The sequence below is a fragment of the Suricata suricatta genome, chromosome 4, assembly GCF_006229205.1.
Source record: "Suricata suricatta isolate VVHF042 chromosome 4, meerkat_22Aug2017_6uvM2_HiC, whole genome shotgun sequence".
Classification (NCBI taxonomy): Eukaryota; Metazoa; Chordata; class Mammalia; order Carnivora; family Herpestidae; genus Suricata; species Suricata suricatta.
In genome coordinates, this window is record NC_043703.1 from 84,318,684 (window position 1) to 84,343,266 (window position 24,583).

Sequence of the window (24,583 nt, forward strand, 5' to 3'; positions counted from 1 at the left end):
TGTATACAATTTTATTATTATACCTCCATAAAGCTGAAAATTTTCCACCAAATTAATGATCATCTGAAAAATAATTTAACACAATACTTTTTTTTAAATTAGAAGAAATAGTTGAAGCCTAGAGAACTACAAAGCCTTGAAAATAAGTACTTTTTTAATTTTCCTTTTTTCTTTTACAACCTATTACTTCCAATTAAGGAAAGAAATAAATAGGAGGTAATAATTGCTGTTGTTGTTTTATCACAAAATGGAAGGACATCTACAAAATGACTCTTGACTGTTCGGTTTTCTATTCTGTTCTGTGCCTGGCTCATCAATCTTAGGACCACAGACTTTTTTTAGATGGAAGAGACTAGAGAGATTGTCTCATATGTTTTTTTTTTTTTTCTTTATCTCCTCCAGCAACTTGGGAGGACAACGTCAGCTTCCTCACATTTGTACTTAACATTCTAAACAAGATGCTGGTGGACCGAGCCAGTCCTATGATATTAGTTTTCCTATAAGCAAATCACAAACAGATAGCTTGTCACAGAATTAATAGCTGAGCTTTTCTAGCATTATGGAATATTTACATGGACTATAGATTTAATATATTTCATTAAGAGTAACTTCGAACACTTTTATTAAATTCATCCTTTTGTATTCATTGACTGCCTACTATGTGCTAGACACTAGGCATAGAAAAAAAATGAACAAACTACAGCCTCAATGTTCAGACAGCATATAATTCGATGGTGAACAGAGATGTGCAAAGAGATGATGTGATGATGGCAAGATGGTGTGTAATGATAGCATCATGTGTAGGAAAATCCCAGAGTTCACAACACTCGTTGAGGGCTTACTCTGTGCAGAGCACTGCTCTAAGCTATTCATATGTATGGATAATTCAGTATTCCAGACAATCCCATGAGGTGTAGGTACTGTTTTGCGCTCTCATTTTGTAGATGAAGACACTGAGGAACAAAGATGTGACGTGACCTGCCCAAGGTCACACAGCTGGTAAATGGCAAGGCCAATATTCAAACACAGGAGTCTTACTCAGAAGCTTCTCAGGAAGGACTGAAGAGTATCTAAGCCAGGTGAGGTAAGTTTTGAATTAGAAGAGGTGGGCACAGGGGACGGGGGCAGAACATTACAGGTAGAAATGCAGCTTAGAAGAACATTGGTAGTGAAAGTCAGCTGCTGGTGGGACCAGAGGGTAGCAATTCAGTGTTGCCGAAGACAGAGCGCAAAGCAGATGAGTGTGGAAGATGAGGCTAGTGGGGAAGGTGGGCTGTGACCACCGTGCTGTGCGTGTGCCCTTTCACCTGTAGAGCCGGCTCTACCAAATTGTGTTTCTTGGTTGTTTCTTGATGCAAGAGCTCTGGCATCAAGTAAGTCGAGGAAAGCCTACTAAATACATTTAAACAGGGTTCTTTCAGCAAGATGCAGCCGTCTTTAAAGAGGGAATCACTAAGAGAGAGATGCACTTTTCAGCCTTCCCCATAGTGTTGGGACCATTGAAGTTTATGTCACACGGCAGCTGCTTCTGAGAGCCCACTGTGGGCCTTGCCGGCAACGGGGATTTGTTGGGTAAACTGAACAGAGAAGGGCAGACTTGGGGAGCCTGTAGGGAATTCAGATTTGAAAAAGCCAAAGCAGGAGGTAGGGAGACTACTAAAAACTGCGTTCGTGCTAAGTAAAACTGTTTCTAACACCTTTGTGCCTCCCTTCCTTCCCTCCTATAGCTTCCTTTATCTTTCTCAAATTCAGGACAGCTATTTGGTTTGACTATTATTTCCAGCTGACTTATGAACAGCATTCAGCTCTATGTCTAGAATATTGGAAATCATTATAAAAGTCTCGTGTTGGGGTGCCTGTGTGGCTCAGTTGCTTAAGCGTCTGGCTTTAACCAAGGTCATGATCTCATGATTTGGGAGTTCGAGCTCCGCATCAGGCTCTGAGCTGTCAGCACAGACAGCTGGAACCTGCTTCAAATTCTGTGTCTCCCCCTCTCTCTGCTCCTCCCTTGCTGTGCGCTCTCTCTCTCTCTCTCTCTTTCTCTCTCTCTCTCTCTCTCTCAAATGAATAAACATTAAAAAAATAAAGTAAGTCTGTGTTAGATACCAAAGGCTTATGGATATTTCTTTTAATACAGGCTCCTGAAGACTGAAGTATATTCAAGATCCAAAAGCATAAAGTGCAACGGTAGAGAGGTAGAAGAAGGAGCTGATACCTTGGAAAGTATAAAGCAACTAACGCCAGATGCACTGACACCTGCCGAGTTTAGTGATAGGTTTGCCCTTGTTTTGAAGACACTCATTTGGATGAGACCCATAGAGGCTTTACTTCCCTAGTGGTGTAAAATGTGGAAGATCAGACTTGTAGCAAATGTTGCAGGGGTCATGACTTGGTTTCAGAGCAGTATTCTATAGGACCCAGGTGACAGTGAAAGATGGGAGCTAAATATTAAGCCTAGAGTTAGGAAAACAACGTCTTTATAGACCTCATGGGCATTAATATTAATTATGAAATGTGATAGCCACTCGCATTTTCCTTCAGTTCTTCAGAGTAAGGACAAGAGTCCCCAGGGGAAATTCTGGTGTATCTGGAGGCAGTGGAAGTTTATCAGCAAATAGATATTAGGACACTAAATTACAAAATGTCTAACATAAGGAAGAAATCTAGGGCCAACATGTATATTAGCATAGTTGGTGTACACACAGAAAGAGAGAATGAGTAAAGCATATACAGATTCTGCATCTAAAAAAAATTGAGACATGAGTTTCATTTTCTTTTAAAACATTTTTTTTTTTTTACTTTCTGCAGGAAGTTTAGCATTTCCTGAACCAGAAGTCATGTGGCTGTGCATTTTTACTGAAGTAGGTAGCTTTTTCCAGCAGTTTGGAGCTACAGCCCCAGAAAGATTTTCTTCCGCTGTCAGTTTTGTCTTTAGGCATTTCAAAATTAATAGACTGGGTCGAGTGAAGGGCATATTTGCTGCCTGTGCTGGATAAAAGTGAACATAAATACATAAATATGCTGCTACCAAATGACTACAAGAAGGCATTTATAAGGAGATGAAGTTTTAAAAAATCCTGGGACAATAAAGTAGTTGGATTGAGTGTGGGAAAATACGCACTGCCCCTTGCTTGTAATCTCTAACAGGTTCGATTTTATTTTCATTTCCTGTGATGTGATTTTTGTTCTTGGGCTAACCACATGCAATGCTCACTTTGTTTCCTGGCTCTCAGCAATACCATTCACACGATGACACTCCAGGTAAGAGAGGCCTCCCCAGTGGCTTATATTAATTTGTGTATGAGAGCATAAATGCTTCTGGTAGATAGCATCAAGGAACAATTATTTTGACAACTTTTTAAAAATTGCTGGTTGTAGTGGGAAATTGATCCGAACAACAAAGGATACAGAGCCATGCCGTGCCCACAAAAGGCTTGAACTGGTTTTAAAACATCGTAGCTTCTGAATAATTTGAAGAAATGTGTGTTATCAACAGTGTGCCTCCATCATATCATCCACGATAAATATACAATTTATATCTTTAAATATATCTCCGTGTGTGTCAACAGAATAAAAAATTGGGAACCTTGAAACAGTCCAACATAGTCCCCCACAGCAATTTCAATGGGGAATATTGCATGTATCTGTTCTTGTTATTTCTCAAAACATGGAGAGAAACATTTGAATCCTGAAAAACAGTCCAAACCTGCCTATAGTTGTTTGCTTTAGAAGCAGGGGCCAGCTTCCTGGGCCCTGAGGGTCAGCAAAGTCACACAGAAGAGGAGCCACCCTTGGTTTAATGCTCTGGGGACACCATCTTGAAATTCTTAAGAATTTTATCTTTGATTTTTGTGTTTTCATAAGTGAATTGGGATCATGGAGCGTGTGCTGGAGGCTTGGAGTCTCTCCTCCTATGTGGTCCTATCTCCCCGGGGTGGATTCTTGGCTGCCATTCCCCTGCCCCCCTGCCTTCCGTCCCAGCAGGGACCTGGACTTCTGCAGGATGGGACCCCAGGTGGATGTGGGGACTGCGTTCCTCTGGCAATTGTCCCTGTGTGTCCATGAAGCATGGTGTGGAATACCAAAGGAAACAGGACATTACCAGATTAAGAAGGAGACAGAGAGAAAGAGATTGGTCACAGAAGCCAAAAAATTCCCTCCCTTTTTTTGGAATGTGGGGTCCCACATTTTCATTTTGTATTGTTCCTGTAATTTTTGTAGCTAGTCTTGATTTAGGCCATGTGTCTGTAAAAACAGATTATGACCAATATTAGCTGTGATCTCATACTGTCTCTACCATCCCATCCACCGACCACATATTTGTGGTAAATGAGTGTTCCCAAGTAACGCTGATAACCATGGTACGACTTGGGTGGTGGATGTTACTCAGGAAATGTGGATGGTGAGGAAAAAAGACTTGCAGTGACTGTCAGCTAGCACTGTGGTTCTCTCATGGTCGCAGGGGCCTGAGCCCCCATGGTCCTGGGTGACAGCATAAGCCTGAATGTTGCTCTGGAGCGGCCTTGGCGCTTGAGCTCTGGGGTGGCCCCCAGGGTAATCATGGGCATGGTAAATGGTGATCCCATATCTACTCAATGACTTTTCTTCCATCAAAAAAGGCCGTTATTTTCCCCTCCATTCTCAATCTTTAAAACAGATGTTCTAAATATGATATTGATTCAGGATTCAGGATACGGGTGTGTCTAATGCAAGGTTCTCCTATGAGTATAAGACTCTCACCTGATAGGGATTCAGTAGGTTCTGTCCCACATGGCTATCCTTTTTCTTTGGGTCCCTAAGGGTGATATTAGCAGGTCGACTATCTTTATCTTTCTTCCAACCCATATTCCCTCCATCTTGTACCTTTCAATCCTTTCTGGGCTTTCCTAGAAGGTGGCTAAACCTTCCAAAACTCCTTCACTTTTCATTGGTCATGTCTTTCTTTTTTGCTCTTTTCTTCTTTTGGGACCACTGTCCTATATTTCAATGGCCTTGGCATTAGCAATTACAGGATATATTGAAAGGCACATCTGAAGCTAACCCACATGTCATTTAATCTGATAATTTAGTAGTACATTAAAAATTAAAGCAGCATTTTATGTGTGAGAAACTGAGTTATCCTTGGATTTCTCTTTATCCAAATCAAAGGAGGGCATTTCTAGGGTTGTAGGGTTCCATCGTCTAAATTTTCTGGAAGAAAGAAATCTGCCAGGCCATTTTTAATTGTCTGTGGTTTTGTTAATATTAATGTTAAATGCTTATGCTCCCACTGAGGCATTCAATGTCATTTCTTTGAAGCTCACATAATCATAGCCATAATGGAATGACTCTACTATCTGTTTTTTCACTGCACATCCCTTTCTTGGACCACATGGCCCAGATAGGAAGAGGACAAGGCTTCTCCATATCATTCTTAAACACAGCAGGAGTACTACAGGCTGCTTCCCTGCAGGCCTGCTCCCTGATTAACCTCAATTCAGGGATCTGCAGGAAAACGGGGTCATGCAACCTTAAATTCTGATCAAATTCGGCCGCATACTGTCCTTGAACTGTTCTACCAGGAGAGAAACAAACATAATTAAGAAGTCCTTTCTCCCTAACCTCCCCATCCTGCCCAGCGCACCCCATTCCACACACCGGAGAGTAACCAGCGGGACAGATTTCCTAATTCAGGAAGTCTTGGTTCTGATTTCATGTTTCTACCCAGAGAACCAAATCCCGCTGCAATTCCCCGAGCAGCGTGGTGCATTGTTATTACTGTCTCCAGATGCCCACATTCTGGACCAGCAGCACAACCCCAACATAAAAGAGAATCCAAGGAAATGGGAAGCTGTCTTGCTATAATTAACCCCGGACTCTGTATTGGGCAATATAGATAAACATTTACAGAAGTGTTTTCACGTTGCCTGATTTACTCGCATATTTCACGCTTCATGAAAATTATACGTAATTTAATAAAAAGCATATTTCCAACCGGGAAAAACACGTTTCTGAAAATCCATCTTGTCTTACTCTGTATCGCGTCTTATATACAAATTAGAACATGGTGCACAATACCTGTGACTTGTTCTAACATTTGAGATCTGAAAAGCCTGGTAATTATACCTTTGGTTTGGAATCTGAATATATCTGTAGCATAGAATAACCCCCTTCCTTTATAGATTGCTGGCAGGATTTGCTTTTCACTTTGGGGAGAAATCTATTCTTTGTAGAATATTCCCACACATGTCTGTAACTATTTCTCAGAGCAGTGGCACAAAGGATACGACCCCTTTGCCCCCAGTCACCTTTCATGGTGCTGAATCGCCTTGGACGTCGGTGCCAGTCAGCACGATTTGATTTGCTATGGTAAGAATAAGATTATATCTAACAGACGATGTCATTTCCAGGTTCAATAGGCACAGATTTAAAACTAGTCCTCTCTTTGACCCTCTGGGTTCTCTTGAACTCTTGCACCTTCTTTGACAGTGTTTGTGAATGAGCGAATTCATGACAATTCAAGGTTATTTTAATGATAATAGCGCCCCGGTGACAAAGGAAGGAGGAAGGGCTGGCCGGCCCGGCTCTGGTGCTCCTTCACCGTAGCGACTTCCTTCCTGACAGACTGACTGCGGAGTGAATTCCTGTTGATGGTCAAAAGCTGAGAGCACTTGTGTGTCTGCAACAGTGCTGCGGCTACTGATCTGCGAACATGACATGCCTCCGAATAGCGCATTGCCATGGCAACAACAAACAGGGGGCTCAATTCCATTAGCGGCAGTGACTCAGTGAGCCCCGCAGATAATGTGGCCAACTGCCCACAAAGGCTTCTGTGAAAGTCCTGATGAATTCGCTGCGGCTTGTTATGTCTGCTTAAGTCTAAATTCTCTCTTTGGTTACTTAATTCCTTGCATGGACGATTATTTGTTTAAAAAAAATACTTAAAATCCCACTAAAGAGTCCACCCTCAGGAACACAAGTCTGGGGCTACTTTCTGCTTAAACATTCTCACCGTTCCCACCGCTACATCTTTTATTATTATTACTATTATTATTATTATTACTACTACTACTACTACTGTTACTACTACTATTATTATTATTTCTTCCATTCCTCTAATTTTTTAATCCGAGTTTCTTGTTCCCTAAAACATCAGTAACAGGGAGTTAAAAAAGAATTCACATGGCCCTTAACTTCAAATGGTTTTTGTTCCCGGAACATCTAGAATGAGTTTAAAGTTGACAAAGTTCTGCCTTGAGGTCAATGATTATCAAGACTTTCTTTAAAGGTGAGAGGTCGTGGGTGGAGGGGAGAAAGTAGCTAAGTCTTTTGATATATTCAGTGCAGTTGAAGGAGGATTGGTTGGAGGAAAGATTAAAGATGATGGACATTTTCAGAATTACTTTAAATGTAGGAAATGACCAACTTTAAATGATCTCCTATTAATGTCCTTGCCTCCCCAAATCCTAAATTCAATAGGGTTAAGATTCTTCTTCAAAGAAAACTCTGAGCGATTGAGTAAATAACTCGCCTTATTTTTTTAACTAAGTAGTGGCAGGGGTGAGAAATAAAAGAGGCCTGTTGAACTCATAAAAATATGCCATCCGGCTTTTGGTCTTTTGTAATTCGGGGGCTGGATGTTCTTGCTCAGTGCCTCCCTTCGCTTGGCCCCCCTGCTGTCTGTAGCCAGCTCTCCTCCTGGGAACTTCAGCTGCAACACAGCCATATGCAATCTGGCCATGAGGTGGATAAGACACAATGGTGGACGCATGTATTATTCATGGCCAGATGAGAAATCAGGATACTCAGGGCCTGCTACCAGAGAAAGATGCACTTGATGAACCTCTGGGAGTATCTACTTTTATGATTAAGACAAAAAGTCTAGGTTCAGCCTAATAGGTAGCTTTCTTTGAGTGTGTCCCTAATCCACCTCAAGAGAGTGAATAACATAAAAATATTAAACATGAGAGTGTTTATTATAAACACATATTTCACTGTTTTTCTCCAGAAACTTCTCAATGAGCAAGGTCAAATCACTCATGTTCTCTCATACACATACACAGTTTTCTTCTTGTGGCCAAAGATATGTTTCTTAGCTCCCAAAAAAGCAACAGATATAATCTGAGACTTTGTGAGATCCCATCTTGTGAGATGTCATGTTGTGTTCCTTCCATCCAACACTCATCTTCCTCTTAAGCATAACATTTTATAGGTATATATAATATGTATGTGTATTTGCCCTGAAGCAGGCATAAAGTATGGAAAGCAAGGGGAGCATCCTGTCAAGGGCAGTGAGCTGGACCCCTCACTGAGTGAACTAGGTTGGGGGCAGTGGACACAGAAGGAAGAGGGACCAGTTTGCTGTGGGCAGGGCTTGCTATCTACATGGGGTGAAGAACTCAGACCTTGGAAGGCTTTTGAACAGGACAATGACACATGAAGGTGAAACTTGAAGATGCTTTGGGAATGGGGCACCCAAGGCCAATTCAGTCATCTGAATTGTTTTAATGTACCTGATACCCACGGAAAGGAGCTGATGGGCACAAGAGAAGTCGTTGATTAGTTTTTGCTGTTGTGATGGTTATAATGTTGAGGGACTTTTTCCTCATGGAAACAACCATGAACATTCTCTGTATCTATGTAAAATATTTGAAAATATATATTCTGCCAGGGAGTCCAACATGCTTAAAAATTCCAGTACACACATTTTGGGAAGGTCTACCTTTATCTGACAAATAGTGAAAAATCTTCATAGCCCCTGCTTATTTTATTTTTAAAGTTTATTTATTTATTTTTGAGAGAGAGAAAAAGCATGAGTGGGGAAGGGGCGGGGGCAGAGAGAGAATAACAAACAGGATGCACAGTGTGGAGCCTGATGTGGGGCTCAAACCCACAAACCATGAGATCATGACCTGAGCCAAAGTCGGATGTTTAATCAACAGAGCCACTGTGGCGTCCCCCTATCCCTGGTTATTTTAAAGCATCAAACACAAACTTGACATTTATTAGAGTTTGTCTTTGTTTTCCTTTAGAGAGAAAGAGAAAAAAAAAAAAAACACTGAGTCCTTGACTGTCTTCACATTTTAATAGAGCTCCTACTGCTCATAGGCTTGCAAAAATTATGGAACAAAATTATAAAATTTATGAACTATTTCCTACGCAAATAGCAAAATCACAGCAATGTAAACCAATTAGGAGAAACCTGTCTAAGCCAATTAAATGTTCTAATGTAAAATTGATTTAAAAAAAGCAATATTATTTTCAAGAGTTTATACTGTTTCAAAATAAGACACCATGTCATTTATCCATAGAGATTTTACAGCACATTCAGTAATACAGGTTAAAAGTTATTTGCAATTAGCATATGCTTTTTTTAATGATAATGACTATATAGTGTTTGGGGATGTTTGAAAACACTTTGTCCTCTTAAATATTTCAAGCATCCTCTTTCCTTATACTCTCATTACCAAGAATGGGAATGTAGATCTCAGCTAGAGCCTTATTCCTATGTATTTTAAATTCTAAATAAGATTTTTTGAGTTGTTGAGAATTTACCATGCAGAAAATAATCAATACCCATTAGTATGCAAAAGCCTTTATTTATAATCGAAGATCCCTGTACATTTTCCCTCTTCTTGAGCCCTATGACCCTGCTACTAGGCATGGTTTTCAGGCAAGTCCCTCAGTGACTAAGGCCAATCTTTTTCAATATAGTATCTTTAATAAGCCGTGAGACCAAGCCTCTTAATTCCTTTGGTTGGAGTTTTAGAGGTGAGCAAGGTGAACTTCTTGCCATCTCCAATTTGTTCCTCATCTCTATGTGCAAGTGTGCGTCATATCAGCATTCAATATCTCTAGTGGGTCAAAATGTAAGACGCCTATGCCCTATGTGACTGTGCAGTTGTGGTGTTCTTAGCTTTTCCTCCGCTCCCTCATGTGCTCCTGTTACTTTTTATTATTGCCAGCCTCTTTGATATATCCAAGCCTGCCTTCTCATCAGCCTCAATGTCAACATATACACCAGGTGACAGCATTATCAGTAAGTTCAGCGTCAGCACCCCTACACCATTGTGTCAGCAGCTGACCCCGTGCTGGTTCACGGTGTTATTTTAAATTCAAATTCATTTGTTTCGTGCTGGGATTTTACTGATACTTAGAGGGAAAATGATTTACTCAAGGTACAAGGGAGAAGCAGACATCTTTTCATTTCTTGTGGATTAGATAAACCAAAGAGGAAACAAGAGAGTGAAACCCTTGTTCTTTAAAGGAGGCTATGTGTAATCCTTACACTTTCTGGCTTGGCTTCTTCTAACCTGTCAGGTAGCATCTTTTCCCTGGACTTACTTTTCCATCTTTATTTCATATAAAGCTTAGGATCTCAAGGTGGGGCTGTCCTTTAGAACTACCAAAGAGCTGTGTATAAGTTGCGAATGTTAAAAGTTGTGAATCTTAGAAGTCTAATTGTACCAGGCCAATGAATGGAATGGACTGGCCACCATCTCCCATTTTTGTTTTTGGTTTCTTTTCCCAATGTCTTAGACTTAAACAGTGATGTTCTTAATTCAGTGAGATTATCCACCATCAAGGTAACCTTACTGTATATGGGTAACTGGAAAGATTCTTTTTTAAGTTCCTCTACCACAATTATAAGAAGTCCTCAAACTATTGTCTTGTTACACATGGCTCAGATTTGACCATAGAACTCCTGCCCTTTAAGAGGCTTCTCTGTGAAACACTGTGATCCACTCCTCTGCAACCCTGTGGTTCTTCCTTACTTGTCAGCTCCTGGATGCCTCTCACCTCATTTGCAGGCCAACATGAAGTAGAGCTTTCTTAAAGTAGTGGCAAAGGAGAAAGGGGCAGGGGCAGGAGATGTACATGCGCTTATTTCTTCTTGCACATGACTAAATGCTACCTCCACCCTGATTCTCCTGGTTCATTCATTCATTTGTTGAACAATCATGACTTCATATGTGCCCGTTGCTAAGTGAGGTTTTGAAGACATTTCCACATCCCCAGAACTAAATACATGATTTACTCAAGAAGCATTAACCCACTGATGAAAGACAACAAAGGACAAAGAGGAATACTGTAGCATTTTCCTGTATTAGTTAGCCTTCTTAAAAGGGAGCACATTCCAGTAGTTCCAGTCTCTTAACTCAAATATAGCAAAGGGAACATTTTCTTTTTTTAAATGTTTATTTATTTTTAAGGGAGAGAATGAGTGGGGGAGGAGCCAAGAAAGGAGGAGGACAGAGGGTCCGAAGTGAGAGAGCCCAATGGTGGGCTCCAACTCACAACTGTGAGACCATGACCTGAGCCTGTCAGAAGCCAAACCAACTAAGCCACCCAGTGACCCGCAAAGGGAACACTTTCAAGATCAAAATAAAAACCAGTTTAGAGGGTCACCTGGGTGGCTCAGTCAGTTAGGCAGCCAACTCTTGATTCTTGCTCAGGTCATGGTCTTACAGTTGATGAGATTGACCCCTACTTGGGGCTCTGCACTGACAGTGTGGAAATGGTTGGGATACTCTCTCTCTGCCTCTCTCCTGCCCCTTTATATAAATAAATAAAACCTAAAAACAAAAACAAAAACAAAAACAGGTTAGCCCATACTCCTCAACAGCTGTTATATATTTTTGAAAATAATTGTTTCTGAGATGTTTTTGTCTAGTGACAATTTATTTCATTCATCTAGAGTATATTTTGTATGCATTTAAATCAGTTATTTTAAAAAATTAAAGACCACTTACTATGCCCTACGTCCTGAGAATACATGTATAAATGCAGAAGTTTTTCATCCAAGAAGCATATCCTCTATCGGAAGGGACAGATGAGGACAAGGCACAAATCATTGCAATTCATCAAAGCACATGCCATGGTCACACCAAGGATGAAGTGATCAGCAGTGCAGGAACAAAGGTCAGCCCAAGCAATAGCATGGGCGAATGCTAGAGATTAGCAGTGTCCTGGCAAGTGCAGGTAGCCCCGTCTGGCCGGAGAAGAGCTTGTATACCAGGGAAGGCTGACATTAGGTGGGAAGCCCGCTGAGAAAGTGTTGTTTTATCCTGAAAGACCTTGAGCATGAGAGGAACAAGATCAAATTTGCATTTTAGAAAGGGCACTGTGGCAGAGGTATGCAAGATAAACTAGAGCAAGGAGAAGCTAGAGATAGAGGAAGGGAGAGATAATGAGGCCATACACTTGGAGCCCAAGGGCTTCAGTCGTGCCTCCTGAGAGTGAGGTCACCTTCTTTTATCTCAATATGTCTCTGTCTCTCTGTCTGTCTGTCTGTCTATCTGTCTGTCTGTCTCTCTCTCTCTCTCTCTCTTTCTCTCTCACACACACACACACACACACACACACACAATCTGTGTAATGTTTGCTTCTAATGAATCATCTCCACAAACAAAATCTCATACTATTTCATTCCTTGAGAATACAGTGCAGTTCCCAAATATAGTTTAGAAAACCCATTTTTTAGTAGGATACCTCATAATCTAGATCACATGTCTACAGCTTCCTAGGGAGTACAATGGCATGGCTACAATTAAACAAATAAGAATCCAATATTTGACTAAACTGCTGTATCATATATCAATTAAGAAACAGAGACCAGGAGAAATGAGTAGAAGAATAAAAAATTAGTAAGTTTGTTGTGACAGGGAAATGCAGGCTATGGAATTTTTACCCATTGGGTGGCTGAGTTGCTAGGGCGGCCCAGAAAACGGAGAAGGTGCCAACAGGATTTTATGAGCCCTCTTGGCATAAAGATGGTGGAAATTCCCTTTCAGCACTGTGACTTAAGTCAGAGATGCCATTACATCATCCCCCTATTCCCTCTGGCAGTCACCATATCTGACCCAAATAAACAACAACCCAGAATTCAGAAGTGCCAAGATGGAGAAGGAATCAGGCCTCGGGTTTTCTGAAATCCCCCCTTCATGACTGTCATCATGACATTATTCATCAGCCACACCAAATGCCACCTATCGCCAGATGCCTGGTAGAACGTGCAAGGAAAGCAGCCTCTGAGGTCTGTTGGCCACATTGTGGGCTTGGTGTTAACAAATTAATCTTACAATGTGCACACAGAAAAAGCATTGTAATTATTGGGGACACGTTCCACTATATCGCTTATTTGTCACATGATTAAGAGAAAGTTGGGTCTGCCTTGTAGTTACTTGAAGAGTGATATAATTGAGAATTGGAAATAATCTAGAAGAATGGACTACAAGTGGTTCAAAGGAGAAATCCCATCAAGGCTACTGAGTTGTTCATATCGGATATAAAAAAAACTATACAATAATGTAATTTTTCAAAGATGTAACATCAATTCTTTTTATTTTATTTTATTTTATTTTATTTTATTTTATTTTATTTTATTTTATTTTGAGGGAGTGCATGCATGAATGGGGGAGACGCAGAGAGAGAGAGAGAGAGAGAGAGGGGATCACACAGGGCTCAAACCCACAAACTGTGAGAAATCAACAGTCAGAAGCTTAACTGCCTGAGCTACCTAAGTGCCCCTAAAGATGTAACATAAATCCTTAAATGGAAGTTGAACACAAATATACTATGAGATCAGCCCTATCACCTGCGTCTATTTGATACAGGATGTGCTAACCTTCAATATTGCCTTTAAAAAAAATAAATGATTAAGCACATAGTTTTCCAGAAAAACATAAATGAGATAATCTCAAGAAAAATCATTTTCTTTGACTCTAGTAAATCACTTTTTTTAAAGTGTTTTTATTTTGAGAGAGAGAGACATGATGTGAGTGGAGGAGGGGCAGAGAGAGAGAGAGAGAGAGAGAGAGAGAGAGAATCTCAAGCAGGCTCTGTTCTGTCAGCACAGAGCCCGACATGAGGCTCAAACTCACAAAATCATGAGCTCATGATATGAGCTGAAACTGAGAATTGGATGATTAACTAACTGAGCCACCCAGGCACCTCAAAATGCATGTTTTTAGTAATAAATGTGGTGCGATTAACCTGCTTCCTTTTCTTTCTAACTTTTAGCCCTCAGCATGGTATGTAGGTTTCAAAAATAATTAAAATGATAAAATTAACAGAAGCTAGATATTATATATATAATATTTAATAAAATCATTCTTTTCCTGATGACAGTAATTTTCTCTTATTTTTTTAAATATGTGTGTTTGTGTGGGTGTGATAGAGTTTTATTAAACCCTAAAGTTAATGTTAAAAATTGCTTTAAAAATCATTACGATGCTGGATGCCTGGATGGCTTAGGCAGTTAAGCATCCGACTTTGGTTCAGGTCATGATCTCATGGTTTGTGAGTTTGAGCTCCGTATCAGGCTCTGTGTGGACAGGTCAGAGCCTGGAGCCTGTTTTGAGTTCTGTATCTCCCACTCTCTCTCTATCCAGCCCCTGCTCTCTCTTTCTCAAAAATAAATAAACATTTTAAAGAGTTTTTTTTAAATCATTGTGGTATTAACTTTGCCTTGAGGTATAACTGAGGAAAACTCTCACATAAAACAGAAGTAAATACATTTTTATGTTTTATAGCTACATATTATCACTCTAGCCTTTGTATTCAAAAATAACACCATGGCTATATTCACTCAGCCTTGTGTTCACTACACAGCAAATTAGAAAATTTGACGTTGAGTAAATGTGTATATGTATTATTATTAAATTATGTTAAACTATCACTAGTAAACATGGAGAAATATCTTACAAAAATGTTGATAGTGTTTAAAAATTATACACCAGCATTATTTAAATGAATATGGAAAATACATGCACATATTTATTGTATCTATATAATATTAGTTATGTTGCTGTTTAAGTGGATAAAGACAAATTTAAATGGAGTCTACAGAATTTTGTCATTTATTTTAAAGATAAGCAAGATATAAAATAGCAGATCTCACATGCATGAAAACAAAATGTACTAGGTTTTTTTGTTTTGAGTGGTTTTTTTTTTGGTACAAAATTGTTAGACTTTTAAAAACAGAACTATTTAAAATCCAAATATGATTTAGGATATATTTTGCTTTAAATATTTAATGAAATAACTAAGTCTGATTAAACTAACATCCTTTATTTTTAAATTATAGATCCTTAAAAACTCTTATACTTTTCATCTTTATTGAATAATTCATTGAGTCCAATTATTTTATACAAATTTTACTAACATAATATATGAACATCAACTCTTTAAAATGAATCATTATACTTTGTTTTATAGTCTTTTTACTACAGTTATTAATATTTTATATTTATGCTCTCTGGATATCTATGAAGACATGCATCAAGATGTTTGTTAGCAACAGTATTTATAATTATTAGATTGAAATCCTTGGACTTTAAACAGAAATTGTTTCTTTCTCCAATAGACATTTTTCACATGATGGAGTTATATAAAATGGTGCCAAAATTTCTTTCAGGAAGGGGAAAGCTTCCTTATAAGTGTGTTTTTGTTTTGTTTTGTTTTGTTTTTATTTTGTTTGTTTGTTTTTTTAATCTGTAGCTCTATCTCACATCCACACAACATACAAGCCTGAAACATTCATGTTTCTGTTCCTGGTTTTTGCCTATTATTCGAAAGTATTTTTTCTAAGTCATCAGGAAAGGAGTCATCTACTTCAGTCATTAGATGTGAATGTTTTGGCTTCATTATATTTCATAACCTGTTTTTAACATGAAGAGACTATCATTTTCTGTTGCCACATCTTTAATACTAAATAAAAACAGAGGCAGAAGAAACAGTTTTTATCAAATGCACAGTATGTGTTTTAATTCATCAAGTATGTTTTGAGCATGAATATGTTTTGTTGATGAGAAACACAAGGATGAAAAGTAAAAAAAAAAAATATGCCCAAGCAACATGAGACCTCATGGGGAGACTGACAATTACAAATGAAACTGGAATACAGTTCGGTAAGATTGAGTAAGAGAAACTACACTCACAAAAGAGTAACCTCGGGCGCCTGGGTGGCTCAGTCGGTTAAGCCTCTGACTTCAGCTCAGGTCATGATCTCATGGTTTGCGAGTTCGAACCTCGTATTGGGTTCTGCGCTGAAAGCACAGAGCCTGCTTACATCCCCAGTCTCCCTTTCTGTCCCTTCTCCATGCTCGCTCGCTCTCTCTCTCTCTCTCTCTCTCTCCTTCACTGTCTCTCAAAAATAAATAAACATAAAAATAAAAAAAGAAAAGAAAAAAAAGTCACCTAATCCAGTGGTAGGAAATTTTGAAGTGCTTCCCAGAGGTGGTGGCTTCTAACGCAAGACTTGAGGGACAGGGAATGATAGAGATTGGGTAAGGCTTCTCTTCTAACCTATTCAGATTTTCGAGAAGAAAGGCCGAAGAAGCAACAACAAAAACCAGGTGCCTCACCATGCATATAGTTTGAGAAACCAAAGCTAGAAGCCTGGATCTATTGCTTTGGTTTTCCATCTTGCCATCCTTTGGCTTGTCAGTGGATCACATGACCCCAATGATACACATATGAGCCCAGGTGGATGAGAAACTAAGGGGAAAATCAGAAAGAAAAAAATAATAAAATAAAATTTCACATTAGTATACAAGTGCATATACTATCTCAGGGGACTGATTATGAAGTGAAAAGCCAGGCTTTGAAAGAAGTTTAGAATAATATAAAATAATCTATGATTTCCTTAACAGATTGTTTCTGTCCCCTGTCCTGGGGGGTTCTCTGCATTCTGGGAATTTAAAATCTCTGCTTTCACCTTAGACATCAGGCCTAGAGAAATTCCACTCTGGAGGGCAGACTCTTCCTGTCCCATTCCATACCCTGCACTTTTCCAGGCCGGCAGGATGCCCCACTCATGCCTCAGCCACAGGCCCTTTCCAACCTCAGGATGAGCAAGGCCACACAGTCTCTTGACTAGAACAGTGGAAAACCGCAGTTGTGACATTGAACTGGAGTAACAGCTGGACCATGGCAAGTGCCAGGCATCTTAATGGAGGGAAAAGAGGATGGTTGAGACTGCTTGGTTCAAAGATGAGCTCTCTGGCAAGGCATGGGAAAGGACCCCTGAGCGCTGCTGTAAGAGAGGAGGGACCCTAGAGGTGCTCGCTGAAGTGTGAGGACTTAACCTCTTCCAGTGGACTGACATAGACAGTCATACTTTGAAAGAGAAATGGAGAAAAACAGAAAAGAATGGAAAGAGACATCATCAGCCATAATTTGGATCAAAGAGCACAACAATGCTAATTGCTCTTAAGGACAGCATATCCCCATTTTGGGGTTTGCATGGCGACGGTGGGATTAGGGGTTGGCTGGAAACCATTGGATGGGGTTATCTGTGTAACATGTTCTTGGCTAAGCCCCGTGTGGAGCCGTGAGCAAATAGATGCAGACACATAAGTTTGATGATAGCGCAGATGATAAGTTAGTCCATACATATCAGAAAAGACTGAGGATATAAAATTCCAGTGAGAATTTCAAGTGGGAATTTGAGCTTTCATTAGCTGTGGAAATCATTAGCTCAATGATTAAAAAAAAAAAAACTTTCCAAATGTTAGAAATGAGGTCACTTGGATTCTAGATTATAGCATACTTGCTGATTATTGAAACGTATTTTTTCATTATTTCTGTCGGTTCTTTCCTGATGGGGGGCTGAAAAAGGTGCCAGGCCTGGGAATGACAATTCTCTGAAGAATTAGATGAAGGTCAAGGGAGACAAATATTCCAGCTGCCAGGCTCATTCTTTCACATGCCAAGTGTGAACCGTGTTTCAACACTGAAATTTGGGAACTTGGCCAGAAAAAGCCGGAATGAATTAATCCTATACAAAATGCTCTATTAGGGAACTGCTCTCACCCAGGGTGAGTAAGCCAAGTGAAGTGAAACGAGGAGAACACAGGGTTTGGGAGAGCTTTCTCAGAAGAGGTATAGACATATAGAATGTTCCAGAAACTTGAAGTATTTGACCCTGGAGTGATGAATGCAAAGGAGTAGAAGCCTGGCAATGAGCTGGAGAAGTCGGTATGGAATACACGCTGCACCCAGCTTTGAGAGCTTTACGTTCGTATTGCAGAGAACCAGCAGCTACAGAAAGGGGTGTCACTGACCCCTTAGAAGGCCAGTCAGCTGCTTCGTTACTTGTTATTTCTTCACAACAGTCTCAGTTCTGGTCAGGCATCCAGCGTGTGGCAGTTGAAATGTATTTTTTGTTTATGCACAAATGCCTACAAAATTACACAGTATTAAATACATGGGCATGTATTTAATATCACCTGTAACACCTGTAACAGGTGATATTGATTCAATTTCAAACACAAAACATAAAAGCAAGAATTTCATTCAACAATCAGCTGAAAGGTGGTTAAAGAAAGCAATCAGTTATTTATAGAAAGAATATCTAATCGTGAGAAAGAAATCTGTAGTAAATATCTAGTATGTTAGTGAAAGAAAAACATCTAGAACTTAAGAAAATGATATGTTAAAACTCAGAATGAGTTTATTTAATAAGACTACATGTTTACAATTAAAAAGTTTCCAAAATATAAAACAAATAGGCAAATTCTAATTTTGGCAAAGGGTGCTGATGAATGGTATATAGAACAGTGTATAGAATGTTACTAAACATTCGGATTTCACTTTGGTATTCACTTGTGACACTTTCAGTTGGTCAAATTGAGTCATGTATACTCTCCCATTGGAGTAGTTTTGTAAATAAGCATGTAAGACTTTCTGAGTTTTATATTTTTTATTTTTATCTTTAGAGAGCATAAGCAGGGCAGGGGCAGAGAGAGGAGGACAAAGGATCCAAAGCAGGGACTGTGCTGTCAGCGCAGCGCCCTACGTGGAGCTTGAACTCATGAACCATGAGATCATGACCTGAGTGGAAGTAAACTACTCAACTAACTGAGCCAACCAGGTGCCCCTCTGAATTTTATTTTTTAAAAATAAAACAGTAAGTTAGTTTCAAACAAGTATTTTGAGTGGGAATTTCTTCTGGTAACTTCATCCTTCCAATTGTTTAATAAAATATATTAATAGGCAAACTTGAAGAGCATCAAGGAACTATGCTTTTTTACTTGATATACTGATAAATAATTATTTAGATTATTTATGTTAATATATTATTATATATTATATATTATTTTATAGTATATTATTATGTTAATATATTATTTAGATCAATTGTTATATTTAGATTTGCCTCTGTAGACAATGAATTTTATATAGCTATCATCACAAATGTTATAGTGTACATATTTTAATCATAATGATTTTTGTCATATATTTTTATCTCTATAAGTATCTACCAACCTATATATAGGAGTATACATCACATATATATCTATGCTCAAACACACAGATGCATATCTATATGCGTTTAATCAATAATTTATCACAGCTCAAAGATTTGATTTTGTACTTTTCTTTTAAATTCATAAATACACTCAAGTAATCTTATTTAAACTACTACTGTTTGGGGTATGGAAAATATGAATTGATTTTAGATTTCCCAGGAGAATGTTCATTTTTAATGTCTCACAAGAATATTCCAAAGATATTACATTAGAAATTATCTTCAGAAACAATAAGAGCCAGTTTTAGTGAGGCCTTGGGTATTTTTCCCAGGAAATTTGCTAATGTATATAATCAAACCAAATAATGAGCTGTAATACGGAGAGCATGCTGTTTTGTTTGAAAGGTATTCAAATGAAATCTTATTCTGTGTTTCATATTAGGAAGAAAATTACTAATAATTCAACAAAGAAAATTCAGTAAAGAAATGCCCCTGTGAAGGATAAATCTCCTTCCCCTTTAAAACTTGCAAGAAAAGCATTTCACATGTACAAATGCACATGAGCTTGTGTACACACACACATACATGCACATGTGCACACACACATACACACACACCATAGGGCATAGAAATCTGCAAAAACTGTGTCAAGAAGGCAAAATCCTAGGGGTACCTTTGTGGCTCAGTTCGTTGAGTGTCTGACTCTTGATTTTGGCTTAGGTCACCATCTCAGGATCATGAGATCGAGCACTGTGTCAGGCTCTACTCTGATAGTGTTGCTTTCGATTCTTTCTCTCTCTCTCTCTCTCTCTGCCCCTTTCCTGCTCTCTCTCACCCTCAGGATAGATAGATAGACAGGTAGATAGATAAAGATTTTTAAAAGAAAGACAAAATCTTAGAATGAGCTGAGCTTTTGCATGCATGGTAGTAGCAGTGTTAAAAGGTTGCAGCAAGAAGATCATTGACGGAAGGAGAAAACTACTTCTAAAACATAAGGCAAAATGCTTAAATCCAGAAAGATTACCTAAATGTTTAAATCTAATTTTGCATTGTCTTGTCCATTACAGAAAATAACCTTCTAATTCAAAAGAAGAAAAATATATCGTAAGGGTAGAGCATTGTTTTCCTGACATGACGGGGGAACAGGTAACACCTTTGTCTCCTGTAAACTAAAACAGAGATGGAATATATGGAACAGGAGTGTTCAGTCACTGGACAACAAGTGGAATGAGACAGTGACCGTTAAGAGCAGAGAAACAAACATGTGAACCCTGTGATTGACCCACAGAGTCTGTGGAGGGAATCTCCCGTGTGCACTGTGGGAACAAGGTACTCAAATAGAGCCTAACATTGTCCAAGATATTAAAAGACACAGATCAGATTACAGGCAGGACTAGGTAGGGAGAATTTGCAGGCGAGGAATTTCAGGGAGAGAAAGCTCAGAAGATCTATAGAGGGAATCTGCTCCAAAGCACTTACACAAGGTATGTGAGAACACATGTCCATGCAAAGACTTGCACACAAATGTTTAGAGCAGACTTTTTCCCCCTGATTGCCATGAATCAAATGTCCATCAAAAGACAAAGGGATAAGCAGAGAATGGTATATCTATTCAGTGGAATATTAGTCAGCAACAAAGTGGACTAATACAAAAATAATGGGTGACTGTAGTGGGTTGAATGGTGGCTTCTGAGACCCAATAATTGGTGTCTATTTTTAATCCCCTGAATCTATGTAATGTTACTTTGTTAAAATGTTACCTTTGTTAAAAAGGTCTTTGCAAATTTAATTAAGACTCTTAAGATGAAATCATTCAGATTATCCAGATGGTACTTAAATCCTGTCCATATAAGAGACAGAAGAAGAGAAGACAGAGACACACAGAAGACAAGCTGATGTCAAACAGAGCCAGAGATGGGGGCAAGGCAGCCAAAAGCAAAGGAAATCCTGAAATCTCCAGGAGCTGGAGGAGGCAAGAGAGGGAAGGGAAGGGAAGGGAAGGGTATAAGTGTGGGAATGGATACTAAGAGTGTCACATAATGGTGGAAGGAGCATAAAGTTGGATTTAGGATGATTTTATTGATATGCACCCACTAAACTGAAGGGAAGGGAAGGGAAGGGAAGGGAAGAGAAGGGAAGGGAAGGGAAGGGAAGGGAAGGGGAAGAAGTCTCCCCTTGTCAGGATGTGAGAATTCCTGAAAGGCTGTCACCACCAAAGTGACAACCATGCAGGTCATTATTTATGACTAAGGAACATATTTCGCTGAAAAGATAAGTGATATGCTAGATCCAATGGGATTCACTGATATCGCCATGTATCCTGTTCCTCTGATGAAGGAATCTGGCTGAAGATTTAGGTGCATTGTTACCTGGGTAAATGCTGATTCCTATCAATTTGGAATCACCAAGAACCCTGACGCATTTGGAACTTAAGGATGGTGTGACTGCTCTCTCCAATATATTTCCCACACTTGTAAAAGGTAGATCTTCTGACCCTCCCAGGTTGAGACAGCAGGTTATTCATGATATATCAACTCTAACATCCCAATTTCCATTAGCCTTTGGATAACTTTATTTAGGGTATACCAAGACAATTCTGCCATTTCACCTGCATTTACTATAGGATACCTATTGGTACATGTTCAGCCAACCAACCAATCAGACTCTTTGAGTGCTTTTTAACCACTCAAACCACAAAACTAAAATCCAGAGCCTCAGTTTAGTGGGTGCATATCAATAAAATCATCCTAAATCCAACTTTATGCTCCTTCCACCATTATTTGACACTCTTAGTATCCATTCCCACACTTATACCCTAAATCTATATAACTATATCTATTTATCTATATCTATATCTATCTATGTCTACCTCGTTAAGAAAACTCAAGCTTCCTGTTACCAATCACCTAATCTTAACATTCTCCAAGTTTCTGATCATTAGGTAACATTGACATTAGACAAGATGTGGCAAGTAATGTAGTTCTGCACACCTTCCACAGGAAGAGTGGATGACCAAATATTCTGCTCACAATTTTGCCAACTGGGAAAATTTTGCTTGCTTATTGTAGTGTGGAGACACCTTATATGTGGTTTCAAATACTGCAACACCACTTGTAATGCACTTCTCTTAAGGAAAATGTATGTTAAAGCAGGCGGTTGTGATTTAATTCATTCTCAAGCAACTGGTCCCTGGCAACCCAATGATTCCATTTGTGCAGACACAAATTAGAAGTAAAGCTTCTAGGAATGTGAACCACCTTTCCAGGCAATTTACTTGCACTGTTTGGACCTGTTTGGGTGAAGTCCTGTTTCTATCACTCCTATTCAATTACAGAGATCACCATGAAGTGGGAGATAGATCCATCACTAGGATCAGGTGGATGAGAGAGCACTAAATCATTAAGAAAATCTCAGGCACATGGCTTCTCATATAGACAGACAGGCAATCAATCTTTACCAGGATCCAGCTGCTAAGCCAAGAATTCTCCCTCTAGAAAGAAATGATGTCTTCCACAGAGGGCATGGCTTTGCTTCAAAACACAGGAGACTCCATACAGCACACTGACTCTGTTGGGTCACACTGTCCAGTGATCTACATGATTGAACTAGCATCTAGAATAGCTGAAGAAACAAAGGAAGGTCTTTCCCTCGCCAACATTCAAAGCTGTCACTCATTATGGATTATTTCATAAGTGGGCACAGCCAGCATACCTAATATAATATGAATTACCTCCAAAATTCAGAGGCCTATCAAGCACTGTACCTTTCTAGAGGTGGTGAGTACAATGCACAACAACTTATCATATGTTCCAGATCACTAGACCCTCAAATACTGGAGTACATTTTCAGGAAGTTTATCTCTATATTAGCTCAGTCACTTATGTTTCTACCACAACATTCTTGTGCTTCATGCTCACCAGGTCCTATTATCTTTATTCCATCAGTAATTGGATCAGTGTGATATTCTGCAGAAGGGTGAGATGATCAAGATGCTTAAAGATTTAATTATGATACAAAGATGGAGAATTAGTTTAACTCTGAGTGAATACAGGAAAGATGTGTTACTGTTCCTTCCAGGTAAGAGAAAATTGTCTCTGATGTTCTGTGTTTAATGGGATAGATAAAACCCAATTGTCAGAATGATAGCACTCAGTCAGGGTTTACTTTCTCCAAAAATGGGACTGTATCTTGAATAGTAACTGAAATTTGAGCCATTATTTGTTCTTATACAAGCCCTACCTGTTATCAGCTCTGGTCAATCTACCTAGTTAAAAATAAATGTTAAAGAAATTTCCATGGATGCATCCAAATCTATGATAGCAGCACTAGATCATACATATTCCAAAACATATAGCATTAATTTTAATCAATATTGGTGAATATGACTTAAGAGGCTTTACTTTGATCCATTCTACCTGAATGGCTCTTATTCCATGGGTCATGGAGCCAGAGTGAGTTTTATTGCTAGAAGCTACAAGTGTCCATTCCAAATCTATATGCAAGAACTAGAGCCAGCCTGTATGATGGATTTGGGTCAAACCTCCATCACTTCATTCCCATAAGTCTGGTCCCCACAAGTTCCCAGTGAATTCCATATACCTACAAGTCTTTGGGTCTAGGAAATGGATTTATACTCTATTTGTGGTATTAGGGTGGAGTGGCCTTTTAAGTGTTCCTGATCTACCCTTCATCCAAGAGATACTAGGCCACAAACAGATTTGGAGTTTAAAATTGAACAAGAGGCAATGACTTTTGCTTATGGTGATTCCAATCAGGGCTTCATTCCTGAAAGCTAGAGTTTGTTTTTGCATATATAGGAGCTTTCTGTATATCGGTTAGGACCCCAGTGGCTCTGTAAAGTTCCTCACCAACTAGCCATTGCCACAGTTCCTTACAAATGATGCATTTTAATTAACTCCAACTTAACTGCTATTTGTGGCCACCATGTCTATTTTTTTTCCATAATATTTTATTGTCAAATTGTTTTCCATACAACAACCAGTGCTCTTCCCCTCAAGTGCCCTCCACCGTCACCACCACCTGTCTTCCCCCCTCCCCCCTCCCCCCCAACCCTCAGTTCATTCTCAGCTTTCAATAGTCTCTCAAGTTCTGCATCCCTCTCTCTCCCCAACTCTCTCTCCCTCCTCCGTTCCCCCTGGTTCTCCATTAGGTCTCTCTTATTTTCCTGCTAGACCTATGAGTGCAAACATATGGTTTCTGTCCTTCTCTGCCTGGCTTACTTCACTCAGCATGACACCCTCAAGGTCCATCCACTTTCCTACAAAGGGCCATATGTCATTCCCTCTCATTGCCATGTAGTACTCCATCGTGAATATATACCACATCTTC